The sequence below is a fragment of the Garra rufa genome, unplaced genomic scaffold, assembly GCF_049309525.1.
Source record: "Garra rufa unplaced genomic scaffold, GarRuf1.0 hap1_unplaced_001, whole genome shotgun sequence".
In the NCBI taxonomy this organism is placed as follows: domain Eukaryota; kingdom Metazoa; phylum Chordata; class Actinopteri; order Cypriniformes; family Cyprinidae; genus Garra; species Garra rufa.
In genome coordinates, this window is record NW_027394276.1 from 3333641 (window position 1) to 3357780 (window position 24140).

The window sequence follows — 24140 nt, forward strand, 5'->3', positions numbered from 1 at the left end:
GCTTGCATTGTCTGAACCAAGTTTGTTATGTGCTGAAAGGCCTTTTTCTGACATTTCAGGCTCTAACTTCAAAAATCATGCAAAACACTTCTAACACCTTCAGATATGTTTCTCTGTGTTGCAAAATAGGTTTTATTCATGCACAGACTGCAATTTTGATTTTGGAAAGAGTTTCAGCTTGCATTGCCAGAACCAAGTTTGTTAAGTGCTGAAACGCTGTTTTCTGACATTTCAGGATCTAACTTCAAAAATCATGCAAAACACTTCTAACACCTTCAGATATGTTTCTCTGTGTTGCAAAATAGGTTTTATTCATGCACAGACTGCAATTTTAATTTTGGGCCGAGTTTCAGCTTGCATTGCCTGAACCAAGTTTGTTATGTGCTGAAACGCCGTTTTCTGACATTTCAGGCTCTAACTTCAAAAATCATGCAAAACACTTCTAACACCTTCAGATATGTTTCTCTGTGTTGCAAAATAGGTTTTATTCATGCACAGACTGCAATTTTTATTTTGGACCGAGTTTCAGCTTGCATTGCCAGAACCAAGTTTGTTATGTGCTGAAACGCTGTTTTCTGACATTTCAGGCTCTAACTTCAAAAATCATGCAAAACACTTCTAACACCTTCAGATATGTTTCTCTGTGTTGCAAAATAGGTTTTATTCATGCACAGACTGCAATTTTAATTTTGGGCCGAGTTTCAGCTTGCATTGTCTGAACCAAGTTTGTTATGTGCTGAAAGGCCTTTTTCTGACATTTCAGGCTCTAACTTCAAAAATCATGCAAAACACTTCTAACACCTTCAGATATGTTTCTCTGTGTTGCAAAATAGGTTTTATTCATGCACACACTGCAATTTTAATTTTGGACCGAGTTTCAGCTTGCATTGCCTGAACCAAGTTTGTTATGTGCTGAAACGCCGTTTTCTGACATTTCAGGCTCCAACTTCAAAAATCATGCAAAACACTTCTAACACCTTCAGATATGTTTCTCTGTGTTGCAAAATAGGTTTTATTCATGCACAGACTGCAATTTTAATTTCTGACCGAGTTTCAGCTTGCATTGCCAGAACCAAGTTTGTTATGTGCTGAAACGCTGTTTTCTGACATTTCAGGCTCTAACTTCAAAAATCATGCAAAACACTTCTAACACCTTCAGATATGTTTCTCTGTGTTGCAAAATAGGTTTTATTCATGCACAGACTGCAATTTTGATTTTGGAAAGAGTTTCAGCTTGCATTGCCAGAACCAAGTTTGTTAAGTGCTGAAACGCTGTTTTCTGACATTTCAGGCTCTAACTTCAAAAATCATGCAAAACACTTCTAACACCTTCAGATATGTTTCTCTGTGTTGCAAAATAGGTTTTATTCATGCACAGACTGCAATTTTAATTTTGGGCCGAGTTTCAGCTTGCATTGCCTGAACCAAGTTTGTTATGTGCTGAAACGCCGTTTTCTGACATTTCAGGCTCTAACTTCAAAAATCATGCAAAACACTTCTAACACCTTCAGATATGTTTCTCTGTGTTGCAAAATAGGTTTTATTCATGCACAGACTGCAATTTTTATTTTGGACCGAGTTTCAGCTTGCATTGCCAGAACCAAGTTTGTTATGTGCTGAAACGCTGTTTTCTGACATTTCAGGCTCTAACTTCAAAAATCATGCAAAACACTTCTAACACCTTCAGATATGTTTCTCTGTGTTGCAAAATAGGTTTTATTCATGCACAGACTGCAATTTTAATTTTGGGCCGAGTTTTAGCTTGCATTGTCTGAACCAAGTTTGTTATGTGCTGAAAGGCCTTTTTCTGACATTTCAGGCTCTAACTTCAAAAATCATGCAAAACACTTCTAACACCTTCAGATATGTTTCTCTGTGTTCCAAAATAGGTTTTATTCATGCACAGACTGCAATTTTAATTTCTGACCGAGTTTCAGCTTGCATTGCCAGAACCAAGTTTGTTATGTGCTGAAACGCTGTTTTCTGACATTTCAGGCTCTAACTTCAAAAATCATGCAAAACACTTCTAACACCTTCAGATATGTTTCTCTGTGTTGCAAAATAGGTTTTATTCATGCACAGACTGCAATTTTTATTTTGGACCGATTTTCAGCTTGCATTGCCAGAACCAAGTTTGTTATGTGCTGAAACGCTGTTTTCTGACATTTCAGGCTCTAACTTCAAAAATCATGCAAAACACTTCTAACACCTTCAGATATGTTTCTCTGTGTTGCAAAATAGGTTTTATTCATGCACACACTGCAATTTTAATTTTGGACCGAGTTTCAGCTTGCATTGCCTGAACCAAGTTTGTTATGTGCTGAAACGCCGTTTTCTGACATTTCAGGCTCCAACTTCAAAAGTCATGCAAAACACTTCTAACACCTTCAGATATGTTTCTCTGTGTTGCAAAATAGGTTTTATTCATGCACAGACTGCAATTTTAATTTCTGACCGAGTTTCAGCTTGCATTGCCAGAACCAAGTTTGTTATGTGCTGAAACGCTGTTTTCTGACATTTCAGGCTCTAACTTCAAAAATCATGCAAAACACTTCTAACACCTTCAGATATCTTTCTCTGTGTTGCAAAATAGGCTTTATTCATACACAGACTGCAATTTTAATTTTGGGCCGAGTTTCAGCTTGCATTGCCTGAACCAAGTTTGTTATGTGCTGAAACGGCGTTTTCTGACATTTCAGGCTCTAACTTCAAAAATCATGCAAAACACTTCTAACACCTTCAGATATGTTTCTCTGTGTTGCAAAATAGGTTTTATTCATGCACAGACTGCAATTTTAATTTTGGGCCGAGTTTCAGCTTGCATTGCCTGAACCAAGTTTGTTATGTGCTGAAAAGCCGTTTTCTGACATTTCAGGCTCTAACTTCAAAAATCATGCAAAACACTTCTAACACCTTCAGATATGTTTCTCTGTGTTGCGAAATAGGTTTTATTCATGCACAGACTGCAATTTTTATTTTGGACCGAGTTTCAGCTTGCATTGCCAGAACCAAGTTTGTTATGTGCTGAAACGCTGTTTTCTGACATTTCAGGCTCTAACTTCAAAAATCATGCAAAACACTTCTAACACCTTCAGATATGTTTCTCTGTGTTGCAAAATAGGTTTTATTCATGCACACACTGCAATTTTAATTTTGGGCCGAGTTTCAGCTTGCATTGCCTGAACCAAGTTTGTTATGTGCTGAAACGCCGTTTTCTGACATTTCAGGCTCTAACTTCAAAAATCATGCAAAACACTTCTAACACCTTCAGATATGTTTCTCTGTGTTGCAAAATAGGTTTTATTCATGCACAGACTGCAATTTTTATTTTGGACCGAGTTTCAGCTTGCATTGCCAGAACCAAGTTTGTTAAGTGCTGAAACGCTGTTTTCTGACATTTCAGGCTCTAACTTCAAAAATCATGCAAAACACTTCTAACACCTTCAGATATGTTTCTCTGTGTTGCAAAATAGGTTTTATTCATGCACAGACTGCAATTTTAATTTTGGACCGAGTTTCAGCTTGCATTGCCAGAACCAAGTTTGTTATGTGCTGAAACGCTGTTTTCTGACATTTCAGGCTCTAACTTCAAAAATCATGCAAAACACTTCTAACACCTTCAGATATGTTTCTCTGTGTTGCAAAATAGGTTTTATTCATGCACACACTGCAATTTTAATTTTGGACCGAGTTTCAGCTTGCATTGCCTGAACCAAGTTTGTTATGTGCTGAAACGCCGTTTTCTGACATTTCAGGCTCTAACTTCAAAAATCATGCAAAACACTTCTAACACCTTCAGATATGTTTCTCTGTGTTGCAAAATAGGTTTTATTCATGCACAGACTGCAATTTTTATTTTGGACCGAGTTTCAGCTTGCATTGCCAGAACCAAGTTTGTTATGTGCTGAAACGCTGTTTTCTGACATTTCAGGCTCTAACTTCAAAAATCATGCAAAACACTTCTAACACCTTCAGATATGTTTCTCTGTGTTGCAAAATAGGTTTTATTCATGCACAGACTGCAATTTTAATTTTGGGCCGAGTTTCAGCTTGCATTGCCTGAACCAAGTTTGTTATGTGCTGAAACGCCGTTTTCTGACATTTCAGGCTCTAACTTCAAAAATCATGCAAAACACTTCTAACACCTTCAGATATGTTTCTCTGTGTTGCAAAATAGGTTTTATTCATGCACAGACTGCAATTTTTATTTTGGACCGAGTTTCAGCTTGCATTGCCAGAACCAAGTTTGTTATGTGCTGAAACGCTGTTTTCTGACATTTCAGGCTCTAACTTCAAAAATCATGCAAAACACTTCTAACACCTTCAGATATGTTTCTCTGTGTTGCAAAATAGGTTTTATTCATGCACAGACTGCAATTTTAATTTTGGGCCGAGTTTCAGCTTGCATTGTCTGAACCAAGTTTGTTATGTGCTGAAAGGCCTTTTTCTGACATTTCAGGCTCTAACTTCAAAAATCATGCAAAACACTTCTAACACCTTCAGATATGTTTCTCTGTGTTGCAAAATAGGTTTTATTCATGCACAGACTGCAATTTTAATTTCTGACCGAGTTTCAGCTTGCATTGCCAGAACCAAGTTTGTTATGTGCTGAAACGCTGTTTTCTGACATTTCAGGCTCTAACTTCAAAAATCATGCAAAACACTTCTAACACCTTCAGATATCTTTCTCTGTGTTGCAAAATAGGCTTTATTCATGCACAGACTGCAATTTTAATTTTGGGCCGAGTTTCAGCTTGCATTGCCTGAACCAAGTTTGTTATGTGCTGAAACGGCGTTTTCTGACATTTCAGGCTCTAACTTCAAAAATCATGCAAAACACTTCTAACACCTTCAGATATGTTTCTCTGTGTTGCAAAATAGGTTTTATTCATGCACAGACTGCAATTTTAATTTTGGGCCGAGTTTCAGCTTGCATTGTCTGAACCAAGTTTGTTATGTGCTGAAAGGCCTTTTTCTGACATTTCAGGCTCTAACTTCAAAAATCATGCAAAACACTTCTAACACCTTCAGATATGTTTCTCTGTGTTGCAAAATAGGTTTTATTCATGCACAGACTGCAATTTTGATTTTGGAAAGAGTTTCAGCTTGCATTGCCAGAACCAAGTTTGTTAAGTGCTGAAACGCTGTTTTCTGACATTTCAGGCTCTAACTTCAAAAATCATGCAAAACACTTCTAACACCTTCAGATATGTTTCTCTGTGTTGCAAAATAGGTTTTATTCATGCACAGACTGCAATTTTAATTTTGGGCCGAGTTTCAGCTTGCATTGCCTGAACCAAGTTTGTTATGTGCTGAAACGCCGTTTTCTGACATTTCAGGCTCTAACTTCAAAAATCATGCAAAACACTTCTAACACCTTCAGATATGTTTCTCTGTGTTGCAAAATAGGTTTTATTCATGCACAGACTGCAATTTTTATTTTGGACCGAGTTTCAGCTTGCATTGCCAGAACCAAGTTTGTTATGTGCTGAAACGCTGTTTTCTGACATTTCAGGCTCTAACTTCAAAAATCATGCAAAACACTTCTAACACCTTCAGATATGTTTCTCTGTGTTGCAAAATAGGTTTTATTCATGCACAGACTGCAATTTTAATTTTGGGCCGAGTTTCAGCTTGCATTGTCTGAACCAAGTTTGTTATGTGCTGAAAGGCCTTTTTCTGACATTTCAGGCTCTAACTTCAAAAATCATGCAAAACACTTCTAACACCTTCAGATATGTTTCTCTGTGTTGCAAAATAGGTTTTATTCATGCACACACTGCAATTTTAATTTTGGACCGAGTTTCAGCTTGCATTGCCTGAACCAAGTTTGTTATGTGCTGAAACGCCGTTTTCTGACATTTCAGGCTCCAACTTCAAAAATCATGCAAAACACTTCTAACACCTTCAGATATGTTTCTCTGTGTTGCAAAATAGGTTTTATTCATGCACAGACTGCAATTTTAATTTCTGACCGAGTTTCAGCTTGCATTGCCAGAACCAAGTTTGTTATGTGCTGAAACGCTGTTTTCTGACATTTCAGGCTCTAACTTCAAAAATCATGCAAAACACTTCTAACACCTTCAGATATGTTTCTCTGTGTTGCAAAATAGGTTTTATTCATGCACAGACTGCAATTTTGATTTTGGAAAGAGTTTCAGCTTGCATTGCCAGAACCAAGTTTGTTAAGTGCTGAAACGCTGTTTTCTGACATTTCAGGCTCTAACTTCAAAAATCATGCAAAACACTTCTAACACCTTCAGATATGTTTCTCTGTGTTGCAAAATAGGTTTTATTCATGCACAGACTGCAATTTTAATTTTGGGCCGAGTTTCAGCTTGCATTGCCTGAACCAAGTTTGTTATGTGCTGAAACGCCGTTTTCTGACATTTCAGGCTCTAACTTCAAAAATCATGCAAAACACTTCTAACACCTTCAGATATGTTTCTCTGTGTTGCAAAATAGGTTTTATTCATGCACAGACTGCAATTTTTATTTTGGACCGAGTTTCAGCTTGCATTGCCAGAACCAAGTTTGTTATGTGCTGAAACGCTGTTTTCTGACATTTCAGGCTCTAACTTCAAAAATCATGCAAAACACTTCTAACACCTTCAGATATGTTTCTCTGTGTTGCAAAATAGGTTTTATTCATGCACAGACTGCAATTTTAATTTTGGGCCGAGTTTTAGCTTGCATTGTCTGAACCAAGTTTGTTATGTGCTGAAAGGCCTTTTTCTGACATTTCAGGCTCTAACTTCAAAAATCATGCAAAACACTTCTAACACCTTCAGATATGTTTCTCTGTGTTGCAAAATAGGTTTTATTCATGCACAGACTGCAATTTTAATTTCTGACCGAGTTTCAGCTTGCATTGCCAGAACCAAGTTTGTTATGTGCTGAAACGCTGTTTTCTGACATTTCAGGCTCTAACTTCAAAAATCATGCAAAACACTTCTAACACCTTCAGATATGTTTCTCTGTGTTGCAAAATAGGTTTTATTCATGCACAGACTGCAATTTTTATTTTGGACCGATTTTCAGCTTGCATTGCCAGAACCAAGTTTGTTATGTGCTGAAACGCTGTTTTCTGACATTTCAGGCTCTAACTTCAAAAATCATGCAAAACACTTCTAACACCTTCAGATATGTTTCTCTGTGTTGCAAAATAGGTTTTATTCATGCACACACTGCAATTTTAATTTTGGACCGAGTTTCAGCTTGCATTGCCTGAACCAAGTTTGTTATGTGCTGAAACGCCGTTTTCTGACATTTCAGGCTCCAACTTCAAAAGTCATGCAAAACACTTCTAACACCTTCAGATATGTTTCTCTGTGTTGCAAAATAGGTTTTATTCATGCACAGACTGCAATTTTAATTTCTGACCGAGTTTCAGCTTGCATTGCCAGAACCAAGTTTGTTATGTGCTGAAACGCTGTTTTCTGACATTTCAGGCTCTAACTTCAAAAATCATGCAAAACACTTCTAACACCTTCAGATATGTTTCTCTGTGTTGCGAAATAGGTTTTATTCATGCACAGACTGCAATTTTAATTTCTGACCGAGTTTCAGCTTGCATTGCCAGAACCAAGTTTGTTATGTGCTGAAACGCTGTTTTCTGACATTTCAGGCTCTAACTTCAAAAATCATGCAAAACACTTCTAACACCTTCAGATATCTTTCTCTGTGTTGCAAAATAGGCTTTATTCATACACAGACTGCAATTTTAATTTTGGGCCGAGTTTCAGCTTGCATTGCCTGAACCAAGTTAGTTATGTGCTGAAACGGCGTTTTCTGACATTTCAGGCTCTAACTTCAAAAATCATGCAAAACACTTCTAACACCTTCAGATATGTTTCTCTGTGTTGCAAAATAGGTTTTATTCATGCACAGACTGCAATTTTAATTTTGGGCCGAGTTTCAGCTTGCATTGCCTGAACCAAGTTTGTTATGTGCTGAAAAGCCGTTTTCTGACATTTCAGGCTCTAACTTCAAAAATCATGCAAAACACTTCTAACACCTTCAGATATGTTTCTCTGTGTTGCGAAATAGGTTTTATTCATGCACAGACTGCAATTTTTATTTTGGACCGAGTTTCAGCTTGCATTGCCAGAACCAAGTTTGTTATGTGCTGAAACGCTGTTTTCTGACATTTCAGGCTCTAACTTCAAAAATCATGCAAAACACTTCTAACACCTTCAGATATGTTTCTCTGTGTTGCAAAATAGGTTTTATTCATGCACACACTGCAATTTTAATTTTGGGCCGAGTTTCAGCTTGCATTGCCTGAACCAAGTTTGTTATGTGCTGAAACGCCGTTTTCTGACATTTCAGGCTCTAACTTCAAAAATCATGCAAAACACTTCTAACACCTTCAGATATGTTTCTCTGTGTTGCAAAATAGGTTTTATTCATGCACAGACTGCAATTTTTATTTTGGACCGAGTTTCAGCTTGCATTGCCAGAACCAAGTTTGTTAAGTGCTGAAACGCTGTTTTCTGACATTTCAGGCTCTAACTTCAAAAATCATGCAAAACACTTCTAACACCTTCAGATATGTTTCTCTGTGTTGCAAAATAGGTTTTATTCATGCACAGACTGCAATTTTAATTTTGGACCGAGTTTCAGCTTGCATTGCCTGAACCAAGTTTGTTATGTGCTGAAACGCCGTTTTCTGACATTTCAGGCTCCAACTTCAAAAATCATGCAAAACACTTCTAACACCTTCAGATATCTTTCTCTGTGTTGCAAAATAGGTTTTATTCATGCACAGACTGCAATTTTAATTTCTGACCGAGTTTCAGCTTGCATTGCCAGAACCAAGTTTGTTATGTGCTGAAACGCTGTTTTCTGACATTTCAGGCTCTAACTTCAAAAATCATGCAAAACACTTCTAACACCTTCAGATATGTTTCTCTGTGTTGCAAAATAGGTTTTATTCATGCACACACTGCAATTTTAATTTTGGACCGAGTTTCAGCTTGCATTGCCTGAACCAAGTTTGTTATGTGCTGAAACGCCGTTTTCTGACATTTCAGGCTCCAACTTCAAAAATCATGCAAAACACTTCTAACACCTTCAGATATGTTTCTCTGTGTTGCAAAATAGGTTTTATTCATGCACAGACTGCAATTTTTATTTTGGACCGAGTTTCAGCTTGCATTGCCAGAACCAAGTTTGTTATGTGCTGAAACGCTGTTTTCTGACATTTCAGGCTCTAACTTTAAAAATCATGCAAAACACTTCTAACACCTTCAGATATGTTTCTCTGTGTTGCAAAATAGGTTTTATTCATGCACAGACTGCAATTTTAATTTTGGGCCGAGTTTCAGCTTGCATTGCCTGAACCAAGTTTGTTATGTGCTGAAACGCCGTTTTCTGACATTTCAGGCTCTAACTTCAAAAATCATGCAAAACACTTCTAACACCTTCAGATATGTTTCTCTGTGTTGCAAAATAGGTTTTATTCATGCACAGACTGCAATTTTTATTTTGGACCGAGTTTCAGCTTGCATTGCCAGAACCAAGTTTGTTATGTGCTGAAACGCTGTTTTCTGACATTTCAGGCTCTAACTTCAAAAATCATGCAAAACACTTCTAACACCTTCAGATATGTTTCTCTGTGTTGCAAAATAGGTTTTATTCATGCACAGACTGCAATTTTAATTTTGGGCCGAGTTTCAGCTTGCATTGTCTGAACCAAGTTTGTTATGTGCTGAAAGGCCTTTTTCTGACATTTCAGGCTCTAACTTCAAAAATCATGCAAAACACTTCTAACACCTTCAGATATGTTTCTCTGTGTTGCAAAATAGGTTTTATTCATGCACAGACTGCAATTTTAATTTCTGACCGAGTTTCAGCTTGCATTGCCAGAACCAAGTTTGTTATGTGCTGAAACGCTGTTTTCTGACATTTCAGGCTCTAACTTCAAAAATCATGCAAAACACTTCTAACACCTTCAGATATCTTTCTCTGTGTTGCAAAATAGACTTTATTCATGCACAGACTGCAATTTTAATTTTGGGCCGAGTTTCAGCTTGCATTGCCTGAACCAAGTTTGTTATGTGCTGAAACGGCGTTTTCTGACATTTCAGGCTCTAACTTCAAAAATCATGCAAAACACTTCTAACACCTTCAGATATGTTTCTCTGTGTTGCAAAATAGGTTTTATTCATGCACAGACTGCAATTTTAATTTTGGGCCGAGTTTCAGCTTGCATTGTCTGAACCAAGTTTGTTATGTGCTGAAAGGCCTTTTTCTGACATTTCAGGCTCTAACTTCAAAAATCATGCAAAACACTTCTAACACCTTCAGATATGTTTCTCTGTGTTGCAAAATAGGTTTTATTCATGCACAGACTGCAATTTTGATTTTGGAAAGAGTTTCAGCTTGCATTGCCAGAACCAAGTTTGTTAAGTGCTGAAACGCTGTTTTCTGACATTTCAGGCTCTAACTTCAAAAATCATGCAAAACACTTCTAACACCTTCAGATATGTTTCTCTGTGTTGCAAAATAGGTTTTATTCATGCACAGACTGCAATTTAAATTTTGGGCCGAGTTTCAGCTTGCATTGCCTGAACCAAGTTTGTTATGTGCTGAAACGCCGTTTTCTGACATTTCAGGCTCTAACTTCAAAAATCATGCAAAACACTTCTAACACCTTCAGATATGTTTCTCTGTGTTGCAAAATAGGTTTTATTCATGCACAGACTGCAATTTTTATTTTGGACCGAGTTTCAGCTTGCATTGCCAGAACCAAGTTTGTTATGTGCTGAAACGCTGTTTTCTGACATTTCAGGCTCTAACTTCAAAAATCATGCAAAACACTTCTAACACCTTCAGATATGTTTCTCTGTGTTGCAAAATAGGTTTTATTCATGCACAGACTGCAATTTTAATTTTGGGCCGAGTTTCAGCTTGCATTGTCTGAACCAAGTTTGTTATGTGCTGAAAGGCCTTTTTCTGACATTTCAGGCTCTAACTTCAAAAATCATGCAAAACACTTCTAACACCTTCAGATATGTTTCTCTGTGTTGCAAAATAGGTTTTATTCATGCACACACTGCAATTTTAATTTTGGACCGAGTTTCAGCTTGCATTGCCTGAACCAAGTTTGTTATGTGCTGAAACGCCGTTTTCTGACATTTCAGGCTCCAACTTCAAAAATCATGCAAAACACTTCTAACACCTTCAGATATGTTTCTCTGTGTTGCAAAATAGGTTTTATTCATGCACAGACTGCAATTTTAATTTCTGACCGAGTTTCAGCTTGCATTGCCAGAACCAAGTTTGTTATGTGCTGAAACGCTGTTTTCTGACATTTCAGGCTCTAACTTCAAAAATCATGCAAAACACTTCTAACACCTTCAGATATGTTTCTCTGTGTTGCAAAATAGGTTTTATTCATGCACAGACTGCAATTTTGATTTTGGAAAGAGTTTCAGCTTGCATTGCCAGAACCAAGTTTGTTAAGTGCTGAAACGCTGTTTTCTGACATTTCAGGCTCTAACTTCAAAAATCATGCAAAACACTTCTAACACCTTCAGATATGTTTCTCTGTGTTGCAAAATAGGTTTTATTCATGCACAGACTGCAATTTTAATTTTGGGCCGAGTTTCAGCTTGCATTGCCTGAACCAAGTTTGTTATGTGCTGAAACGCCGTTTTCTGACATTTCAGGCTCTAACTTCAAAAATCATGCAAAACACTTCTAACACCTTCAGATATGTTTCTCTGTGTTGCAAAATAGGTTTTATTCATGCACAGACTGCAATTTTTATTTTGGACCGAGTTTCAGCTTGCATTGCCAGAACCAAGTTTGTTATGTGCTGAAAGGCCTTTTTCTGACATTTCAGGCTCCAACTTCAAAAATCATGCAAAACACTTCTAACACCTTCAGATATGTTTCTCTGTGTTGCAAAATAGGTTTTATTCATGCACAGACTGCAATTTTAATTTTGGGCCGAGTTTCAGCTTGCATTGCCTGAACCAAGTTTGTTATGTGCTGAAACGCCGTTTTCTGACATTTCAGGCTCTAACTTCAAAAATCATGCAAAACACTTCTAACACCTTCAGATATGTTTCTCTGTGTTGCAAAATAGGTTTTATTCATGCACAGACTGCAATTTTTATTTTGGACCGAGTTTCAGCTTGCATTGCCAGAACCAAGTTTGTTATGTGCTGAAACGCTGTTTTCTGACCTTTCAGGCTCTAACTTCAAAAATCATGCAAAACACTTCTAACACCTTCAGATATGTTTCTCTGTGTTGCAAAATAGGTTTTATTCATGCACAGACTGCAATTTTAATTTTGGGCCGAGTTTTAGCTTGCATTGTCTGAACCAAGTTTGTTATGTGCTGAAAGGCCTTTTTCTGACATTTCAGGCTCTAACTTCAAAAATCATGCAAAACACTTCTAACACCTTCAGATATGTTTCTCTGTGTTCCAAAATAGGTTTTATTCATGCACAGACTGCAATTTTAATTTCTGACCGAGTTTCAGCTTGCATTGCCAGAACCAAGTTTGTTATGTGCTGAAACGCTGTTTTCTGACATTTCAGGCTCTAACTTCAAAAATCATGCAAAACACTTCTAACACCTTCAGATATGTTTCTCTGTGTTGCAAAATAGGTTTTATTCATGCACAGACTGCAATTTTTATTTTGGACCGATTTTCAGCTTGCATTGCCAGAACCAAGTTTGTTATGTGCTGAAACGCTGTTTTCTGACATTTCAGGCTCTAACTTCAAAAATCATGCAAAACACTTCTAACACCTTCAGATATGTTTCTCTGTGTTGCAAAATAGGTTTTATTCATGCACACACTGCAATTTTAATTTTGGACCGAGTTTCAGCTTGCATTGCCTGAACCAAGTTTGTTATGTGCTGAAACGCCGTTTTCTGACATTTCAGGCTCCAACTTCAAAAGTCATGCAAAACACTTCTAACACCTTCAGATATGTTTCTCTGTGTTGCAAAATAGGTTTTATTCATGCACAGACTGCAATTTTAATTTTGGACCGAGTTTCAGCTTGCATTGCCAGAACCAAGTTTGTTATGTGCTGAAACGCTGTTTTCTGACATTTCAGGCTCTAACTTCAAAAATCATGCAAAACACTTCTAACACCTTCAGATATGTTTCTCTGTGTTGCAAAATAGGTTTTATTCATGCACACACTGCAATTTTAATTTTGGACCGAGTTTCAGCTTGCATTGCCTGAACCAAGTTTGTTATGTGCTGAAACGCCGTTTTCTGACATTTCAGGCTCCAACTTCAAAAATCATGCAAAACACTTCTAACACCTTCAGATATCTTTCTCTGTGTTGCAAAATAGGTTTTATTCATGCACAGACTGCAATTTTAATTTCTGACCGAGTTTCAGCTTGCATTGCCAGAACCAAGTTTGTTATGTGCTGAAACGCTGTTTTCTGACATTTCAGGCTCTAACTTCAAAAATCATGCAAAACACTTCTAACACCTTCAGATATGTTTCTCTGTGTTGCAAAATAGGTTTTATTCATGCACACACTGCAATTTTAATTTTGGACCGAGTTTCAGCTTGCATTGCCTGAACCAAGTTTGTTATGTGCTGAAATGCCGTTTTCTGACATTTCAGGCTCCAACTTCAAAAATCATGCAAAACACTTCTAACACCTTCAGATATGTTTCTCTGTGTTGCAAAATAGGTTTTATTCATGCACAGACTGCAATTTTAATTTTGGGCCGAGTTTCAGCTTGCATTGCCTGAACCAAGTTTGTTATGTGCTGAAACGCCGTTTTCTGACATTTCAGGCTCTAACTTCAAAAATCATGCAAAACACTTCTAACACCTTCAGATATGTTTCTCTGTGTTGCAAAATAGGTTTTATTCATGCACAGACTGCAATTTTTATTTTGGACCGAGTTTCAGCTTGCATTGCCAGAACCAAGTTTGTTATGTGCTGAAACGCTGTTTTCTGACATTTCAGGCTCTAACTTCAAAAATCATGCAAAACACTTCTAACACCTTCAGATATGTTTCTCTGTGTTGCAAAATAGGTTTTATTCATGCACAGACTGCAATTTTAATTTTGGGCCGAGTTTCAGCTTGCATTGCCTGAACCAAGTTTGTTATGTGCTGAAACGCCGTTTTCTGACATTTCAGGCTCTAACTTCAAAAATCATGCAAAACACTTCTAACACCTTCAGATATGTTTCTCTGTGTTGCAAAATAGGTTTTATTCATGCACAGACTGCAATTTTTATTTTGGACCGAGTTTCAGCTTGCATTGCCAGAACCAAGTTTGTTATGTGCTGAAACGCTGTTTTCTGACATTTCAGGCTCTAACTTCAAAAATCATGCAAAACACTTCTAACACCTTCAGATATGTTTCTCTGTGTTGCAAAATAGGTTTTATTCATGCACAGACTGCAATTTTAATTTTGGGCCGAGTTTCAGCTTGCATTGTCTGAACCAAGTTTGTTATGTGCTGAAAGGCCTTTTTCTGACATTTCAGGCTCTAACTTCAAAAATCATGCAAAACACTTCTAACACCTTCAGATATGTTTCTCTGTGTTGCAAAATAGGTTTTATTCATGCACAGACTGCAATTTTAATTTCTGACCGAGTTTCAGCTTGCATTGCCAGAACCAAGTTTGTTATGTGCTGAAACGCTGTTTTCTGACATTTCAGGCTCTAACTTCAAAAATCATGCAAAACACTTCTAACACCTTCAGATATCTTTCTCTGTGTTGCAAAATAGGCTTTATTCATGCACAGACTGCAATTTTAATTTTGGGCCGAGTTTCAGCTTGCATTGCCTGAACCAAGTTTGTTATGTGCTGAAACGGCGTTTTCTGACATTTCAGGCTCTAACTTCAAAAATCATGCAAAACACTTCTAACACCTTCAGATATGTTTCTCTGTGTTGCAAAATAGGTTTTATTCATGCACAGACTGCAATTTTAATTTTGGACCGAGTTTCAGCTTGCATTGCCAGAACCAAGTTTGTTATGTGCTGAAACGCTGTTTTCTGACATTTCAGGCTCTAACTTCAAAAATCATGCAAAACACTTCTAACACCTTCAGATATCTTTCTCTGTGTTGCAAAATAGGTTTTATTCATGCACAGACTGCAATTTTAATTTCTGACCGAGTTTCAGCTTGCATTGCCAGAACCAAGTTTGTTATGTGCTGAAACGCTGTTTTCTGACATTTCAGGCTCTAACTTCAAAAATCATGCAAAACACTTCTAACACCTTCAGATATGTTTCTCTGTGTTGCAAAATAGGTTTTATTCATGCACACACTGCAATTTTAATTTTGGACCGAGTTTCAGCTTGCATTGCCTGAACCAAGTTTGTTATGTGCTGAAACGCCGTTTTCTGACATTTCAGGCTCCAACTTCAAAAATCATGCAAAACACTTCTAACACCTTCAGATATGTTTCTCTGTGTTGCAAAATAGGTTTTATTCATGCACAGACTGCAATTTTAATTTTGGGCCGAGTTTCAGCTTGCATTGCCTGAACCAAGTTTGTTATGTGCTGAAACGCCGTTTTCTGACATTTCAGGCTCTAACTTCAAAAATCATGCAAAACACTTCTAACACCTTCAGATATGTTTCTCTGTGTTGCAAAATAGGTTTTATTCATGCACAGACTGCAATTTTTATTTTGGACCGAGTTTCAGCTTGCATTGCCAGAACCAAGTTTGTTATGTGCTGAAACGCTGTTTTCTGACATTTCAGGCTCTAACTTCAAAAATCATGCAAAACACTTCTAACACCTTCAGATATGTTTCTCTGTGTTGCAAAATAGGTTTTATTCATGCACAGACTGCAATTTTAATTTTGGGCCGAGTTTCAGCTTGCATTGTCTGAACCAAGTTTGTTATGTGCTGAAAGGCCTTTTTCTGACATTTCAGGCTCTAACTTCAAAAATCATGCAAAACACTTCTAACACCTTCAGATATGTTTCTCTGTGTTGCAAAATAGGTTTTATTCATGCACACACTGCAATTTTAATTTTGGACCGAGTTTCAGCTTGCATTGCCTGAACCAAGTTTGTTATGTGCTGAAACGCCGTTTTCTGACATTTCAGGCTCCAACTTCAAAAATCATGCAAAACACTTCTAACACCTTCAGATATGTTTCTCTGTGTTGCAAAATAGGTTTTATTCATGCACAGACTGCAATTTTAATTTCTGACCGAGTTTCAGCTTGCATTGCCAGAACCAAGTTTGTTATGTGCTGAAACGCTGTTTTCTGACATTTCAGGCTCTAACTTCAAAAATCATGCAAAACACTTCTAACAGCTTCAGATATGTTTCTCTGTGTTGCAAAATAGGTTTTATTCATGCACAGACTGCAATTTTGATTTTGGAAAGAGTTTCAGCTTGCATTGCCAGAACCAAGTTTGTTAAGTGCTGAAACGCTGTTTTCTGACATTTCAGGCTCTAACTTCAAAAATCATGCAAAACACTTCTAACACCTTCAGATATGTTTCTCTGTGTTGCAAAATAGGTTTTATTCATGCACAGACTGCAATTTTAATTTCTGACCGAGTTTCAGCTTGCGTTGCCAGAACCAAGTTTGTTATGTGCTGAAACGCTGTTTTCTGACATTTCAGGCTCTAACTTCAAAAATCATGCAAAACACTTCTAACACCTTCAGATATGTTTCTCTGTGTTGCAAAATAGGTTTTATTCATGCACACACTGCAATTTTAATTTTGGACCGAGTTTCAGCTTGCATTGCCTGAACCAAGTTTGTTATGTGCTGAAACGCCTTTTTCTGACATTTCAGGCTCCAACTTCAAAAATCATGCAAAACACTTCTAACACCTTCAGATATGTTTCTCTGTGTTGCAAAATAGGTTTTATTCATGCACAGACTGCAATTTCAATTTCTGACCGAGTTTCAGCTTGCATTGCCAGAACCAAGTTTGTTATGTGCTGAAACGCTGTTTTCTGACATTTCAGGCTCTAACTTCAAAAATCATGCAAAACACTTCTAACACCTTCAGATATGTTTCTCTGTGTTGCAAAATAGGTTTTATTCATGCACAGACTGCAATTTTAATTTTGGACCGAGTTTCAGCTTGCATTGCCTGAACCAAGTTTGTTCTGCGCTGAAAGGCTGTTTTCTGACATTTCAGACTCTAACTTAAAAAATCATGCAAAACACTTCTAACACCTTCAGATATGTTTCTGTGTGTTGAAAAATACGTTTCATTCATGCACAGACTGCAATTTTAATTTTGGACCGAGTTTCAGCTTGCATTGCCTGAACCAAGTTTGTTATGTGCTGAAAAGCCGTTTTCTGACATTTCAGGCTCTAACTTCAAAAATCATGCAAAACACTTCTAACACCTTCAGATATGTTTCTCTGTGTTGCAAAATAGGTTTTATTCATGCACAGACTGCAATTTTTATTTTGGACCGAGTTTCAGCTTGCATTGCCTGAACCAAGTTTGTTATGTGCTGAAACGCCGTTTTCTGACATTTCAGGCTCCAACTTCAAAAATCATGCAAAACACTTCTAACACCTTCAGATATCTTTCTCTGTGTTGCAAAATAGGTTTTATTCATGCACAGACTGCAATTTTAATTTCTGACCGAGTTTCAGCTTGCATTGCCAGAACCAAGTTTGTTATGTGCTGAAACGCTGTTTTCTGACATTTCAGGCTCTAACTTCAAAAATCATGCAAAACACTTCTAACACCTTCAGATATGTTTCTCTGTGTTGCAAAATAGGTTTTATTCATGCACACACTGCAATTTTAATTTTGGACCGAGTTTCAGCTTGCATTGCCTGAACCAAGTTTGTTATGTGCTGAAACGCCGTTTTCTGACATTTCAGGCTCCAACTTCAAAAATCATGCAAAACACTTCTAACACCTTCAGATATGTTTCTCTGTGTTGCAAAATAGGTTTTATTCATGCACACACTGCAATTTTAATTTTGGACCGAGTTTCAGCTTGCATTGCCTGAACCAAGTTTGTTATGTGCTGAAACGCCGTTTTCTGACATTTCAGGCTCCAACTTCAAAAATCATGCAAAACACTTCTAACACCTTCAGATATGTTTCTCTGTGTTGCAAAATAGGTTTTATTCATGCACAGACTGCAATTTTAATTTTGGGCCGAGTTTCAGCTTGCATTGTCTGAACCAAGTTTGTTATGTGCTGAAAGGCCTTTTTCTGACATTTCAGGCTCTAACTTCAAAAATCATGCAAAACACTTCTAACACCTTCAGATATGTTTCTCTGTGTTGCAAAATAGGTTTTATTCATGCACAGACTGCAATTTTAATTTTGGGCCGAGTTTCAGCTTGCATTGCCTGAACCAAGTTTGTTATGTGCTGAAACGGCGTTTTCTGACATTTCAGGCTCTAACTTCAAAAATCATGCAAAACACTTCTAACACCTTCAGATATGTTTCTCTGTGTTGCAAAATAGGTTTTATTCATGCACAGACTGCAATTTTTATTTTGGACCGAGTTTCAGCTTGCATTGCCAGAACCAAGTTTGTTATGTGCTGAAACGCTGTTTTCTGACATTTCAGGCTCTAACTTCAAAAATCATGCAAAACACTTCTAACACCTTCAGATATGTTTCTCTGTGTTGCAAAATAGGTTTTATTCATGCACAGACTGCAATTTTAATTTTGGGCCGAGTTTCAGCTTGCATTGTCTGAACCAAGTTTGTTATGTGCTGAAAGGCCTTTTTCTGACATTTCAGGCTCTAACTTCAAAAATCATGCAAAACACTTCTAACACCTTCAGATATGTTTCTCTGTGTTGCAAAATAGGTTTTATTCATGCACACACTGCAATTTTAATTTTGGACCGAGTTTCAGCTTGCATTGCCTGAACCAAGTTTGTTATGTGCTGAAACGCCGTTTTCTGACATTTCAGGCTCCAACTTCAAAAATCATGCAAAACACTTCTAACACCTTCAGATATGTTTCTCTGTGTTGCAAAATAGGTTTTATTCATGCACAGACTGCAATTTTAATTTCTGACCGAGTTTCAGCTTGCATTGCCAGAACCAAGTTTGTTATGTGCTGAAACGCTGTTTTCTGACATTTCAGGCTCTAACTTCAAAAATCATGCAAAACACTTCTAACAGCTTCAGATATGTTTCTCTGTGTTGCAAAATAGGTTTTATTCATGCACAGACTGCAATTTTAATTTTGGACCGAGTTTCAGCTTGCATTGCCTGAACCAAGTTTGTTCTGCGCTGAAACGCCGTTTTCTGACATTTCAGGCTCCAACTTCAAAAATCATGCAAAACACTTCTAACACCTTCAGATATGTTTCTCTGTGTTGCAAAATAGGTTTTATTCATGCACAGACTGCAATTTTAATTTCTGACCGAGTTTCAGCTTGCATTGCCAGAACCAAGTTTGTTATGTGCTGAAACGCTGTTTTCTGACATTTCAGGCTCTAACTTCAAAAATCATGCAAAACACTTCTAACACCTTCAGATATGTTTCTCTGTGTTGCAAAATAGGTTTTATTCATGCACACACTGCAATTTTAATTTTGGACCGAGTTTCAGCTTGCATTGCCTGAACCAAGTTTGTTATGTGCTGAAACGCCGTTTTCTGACATTTCAGGCTCCAACTTCAAAAATCATGCAAAACACTTCTAACACCTTCAGATATGTTTCTCTGTGTTGCAAAATAGGTTTTATTCATGCACAGACTGCAATTTCAATTTCTGACCGAGTTTCAGCTTGCATTGCCAGAACCAAGTTTGTTATGTGCTGAAACGCTGTTTTCTGACATTTCAGGCTCTAACTTCAAAAATCATGCAAAACACTTCTAACACCTTCAGATATGTTTCTCTGTGTTGCAAAATAGGTTTTATTCATGCACAGACTGCAATTTTAATTTTGGACCGAGTTTCAGCTTGCATTGCCTGAACCAAGTTTGTTCTGCGCTGAAAGGCTGTTTTCTGACATTTCAGACTCTAATTTAAAAAATCATGCAAAACACTTCTAACACCTTCAGATATGTTTCTGTGTGTTGAAAAATACGTTTCATTCATGCACAGACTGCAATTTTAATTTTGGACCGAGTTTCAGCTTGCATTGCCTGAACCAAGTTTGTTATGTGCTGAAAAGCCGTTTTCTGACATTTCAGGCTCTAACTTCAAAAATCATGCAAAACACTTCTAACACCTTCAGATATGTTTCTCTGTGTTGCAAAATAGGTTTTATTCATGCACAGACTGCAATTTTTATTTTGGACCGAGTTTCAGCTTGCATTGCCAGAACCAAGTTTGTTATGTGCTGAAACGCTGTTTTCTGACATTTCAGGCTCTAACTTCAAAAATCATGCAAAACACTTCTAACACCTTCAGATATGTTTCTCTGTGTTGCAAAATAGGTTTTATTCATGCACACACTGCAATTTTAATTTTGGACCGAGTTTCAGCTTGCATTGCCTGAACCAAGTTTGTTATGTGCTGAAACGCCGTTTTCTGACATTTCAGGCTCCAACTTCAAAAATCATGCAAAACACTTCTAACACCTTCAGATATGTTTCTCTGTGTTGCAAAATAGGTTTTATTCATGCACAGACTGCAATTTTTATTTTGGACCGAGTTTCAGCTTGCATTGCCAGAACCAAGTTTGTTATGTGCTGAAACGCTGTTTTCTGACATTTCAGGCTCTAACTTCAAAAATCATGCAAAACACTTCTAACACCTTCAGATATGTTTCTCTGTGTTGCAAAATAGGTTTTATTCATGCACAGACTGCAATTTTAATTTTGGGCCGAGTTTCAGCTTGCATTGCCTGAACCAAGTTTGTTATGTGCTGAAACGCCGTTTTCTGACATTTCAGGCTCTAACTTCAAAAATCATGCAAAACACTTCTAACACCTTCAGATATGTTTCTCTGTGTTGCAAAATAGGTTTTATTCATGCACAGACTGCAATTTTTATTTTGGACCGAGTTTCAGCTTGCATTGCCAGAACCAAGTTTGTTATGTGCTGAAACGCTGTTTTCTGACATTTCAGGCTCTAACTTCAAAAATCATGCAAAACACTTCTAACACCTTCAGATATGTTTCTCTGTGTTGCAAAATAGGTTTTATTCATGCACAGACTGCAATTTTAATTTTGGGCCGAGTTTCAGCTTGCATTGCCTGAACCAAGTTTGTTATGTGCTGAAACGCCGTTTTCTGACATTTCAGGCTCTAACTTCAAAAATCATGCAAAACACTTCTAACACCTTCAGATATGTTTCTCTGTGTTGCAAAATAGGTTTTATTCATGCACAGACTGCAATTTTTATTTTGGACCGAGTTTCAGCTTGCATTGCCAGAACCAAGTTTGTTATGTGCTGAAACGCTGTTTTCTGACATTTCAGGCTCTAACTTCAAAAATCATGCAAAACACTTCTAACACCTTCAGATATGTTTCTCTGTGTTGCAAAATAGGTTTTATTCATGCACAGACTGCAATTTTAATTTTGGGCCGAGTTTCAGCTTGCATTGTCTGAACCAAGTTTGTTATGTGCTGAAAGGCCTTTTTCTGACATTTCAGGCTCTAACTTCAAAAATCATGCAAAACACTTCTAACACCTTCAGATATGTTTCTCTGTGTTGCAAAATAGGTTTTATTCATGCACAGACTGCAATTTTAATTTCTGACCGAGTTTCAGCTTGCATTGCCAGAACCAAGTTTGTTATGTGCTGAAACGCTGTTTTCTGACATTTCAGGCTCTAACTTCAAAAATCATGCAAAACACTTCTAACACCTTCAGATATCTTTCTCTGTGTTGCAAAATAGGCTTTATTCATGCACAGACTGCAATTTTAATTTTGGGCCGAGTTTCAGCTTGCATTGCCTGAACCAAGTTTGTTATGTGCTGAAACGGCGTTTTCTGACATTTCAGGCTCTAACTTCAAAAATCATGCAAAACACTTCTAACACCTTCAGATATGTTTCTCTGTGTTGCAAAATAGGTTTTATTCATGCACAGACTGCAATTTTAATTTTGGACCGAGTTTCAGCTTGCATTGCCAGAACCAAGTTTGTTATGTGCTGAAACGCTGTTTTCTGACATTTCAGGCTCTAACTTCAAAAATCATGCAAAACACTTCTAACACCTTCAGATATCTTTCTCTGTGTTGCAAAATAGGTTTTATTCATGCACAGACTGCAATTTTAATTTCTGACCGAGTTTCAGCTTGCATTGCCAGAACCAAGTTTGTTATGTGCTGAAACGCTGTTTTCTGACATTTCAGGCTCTAACTTCAAAAATCATGCAAAACACTTCTAACACCTTCAGATATGTTTCTCTGTGTTGCAAAATAGGTTTTATTCATGCACACACTGCAATTTTAATTTTGGACCGAGTTTCAGCTTGCATTGCCTGAACCAAGTTTGTTATGTGCTGAAACGCCGTTTTCTGACATTTCAGGCTCCAACTTCAAAAATCATGCAAAACACTTCTAACACCTTCAGATATGTTTCTCTGTGTTGCAAAATAGGTTTTATTCATGCACAGACTGCAATTTTAATTTTGGGCCGAGTTTCAGCTTGCATTGCCTGAACCAAGTTTGTTATGTGCTGAAACGCCGTTTTCTGACATTTCAGGCTCTAACTTCAAAAATCATGCAAAACACTTCTAACACCTTCAGATATGTTTCTCTGTGTTGCAAAATAGGTTTTATTCATGCACAGACTGCAATTTTTATTTTGGACCGAGTTTCAGCTTGCATTGCCAGAACCAAGTTTGTTATGTGCTGAAACGCTGTTTTCTGACATTTCAGGCTCTAACTTCAAAAATCATGCAAAACACTTCTAACACCTTCAGATATGTTTCTCTGTGTTGCAAAATAGGTTTTATTCATGCACAGACTGCAATTTTAATTTTGGGCCGAGTTTCAGCTTGCATTGTCTGAACCAAGTTTGTTATGTGCTGAAAGGCCTTTTTCTGACATTTCAGGCTCTAACTTCAAAAATCATGCAAAACACTTCTAACACCTTCAGATATGTTTCTCTGTGTTGCAAAATAGGTTTTATTCATGCACACACTGCAATTTTAATTTTGGACCGAGTTTCAGCTTGCATTGCCTGAACCAAGTTTGTTATGTGCTGAAACGCCGTTTTCTGACATTTCAGGCTCCAACTTCAAAAATCATGCAAAACACTTCTAACACCTTCAGATATGTTTCTCTGTGTTGCAAAATAGGTTTTATTCATGCACAGACTGCAATTTTAATTTCTGACCGAGTTTCAGCTTGCATTGCCAGAACCAAGTTTGTTATGTGCTGAAACGCTGTTTTCTGACATTTCAGGCTCTAACTTCAAAAATCATGCAAAACACTTCTAACAGCTTCAGATATGTTTCTCTGTGTTGCAAAATAGGTTTTATTCATGCACAGACTGCAATTTTGATTTTGGAAAGAGTTTCAGCTTGCATTGCCAGAACCAAGTTTGTTAAGTGCTGAAACGCTGTTTTCTGACATTTCAGGCTCTAACTTCAAAAATCATGCAAAACACTTCTAACACCTTCAGATATGTTTCTCTGTGTTGCAAAATAGGTTTTATTCATGCACAGACTGCAATTTTAATTTTGGGCCGAGTTTCAGCTTGCATTGCCTGAACCAAGTTTGTTATGTGCTGAAACGCCGTTTTCTGACATTTCAGGCTCTAACTTCAAAAATCATGCAAAACACTTCTAACACCTTCAGATATGTTTCTCTGTGTTGCAAAATAGGTTTTATTCATGCACAGACTGCAATTTTTATTTTGGACCGAGTTTCAGCTTGCATTGCCAGAACCAAGTTTGTTATGTGCTGAAACGCTGTTTTCTGACATTTCAGGCTCTAACTTCAAAAATCATGCAAAACACTTCTAACACCTTCAGATATGTTTCTCTGTGTTGCAAAATAGGTTTTATTCATGCACAGACTGCAATTTTAATTTTGGGCCGAGTTTCAGCTTGCATTGTCTGAACCAAGTTTGTTATGTGCTGAAAGGCCTTTTTCTGACATTTCAGGCTCTAACTTCAAAAATCATGCAAAACACTTCTAACACCTTCAGATATGTTTCTCTGTGTTGCAAAATAGGTTTTATTCATGCACACACTGCAATTTTAATTTTGGACCGAGTTTCAGCTTGCATTGCCTGAACCAAGTTTGTTA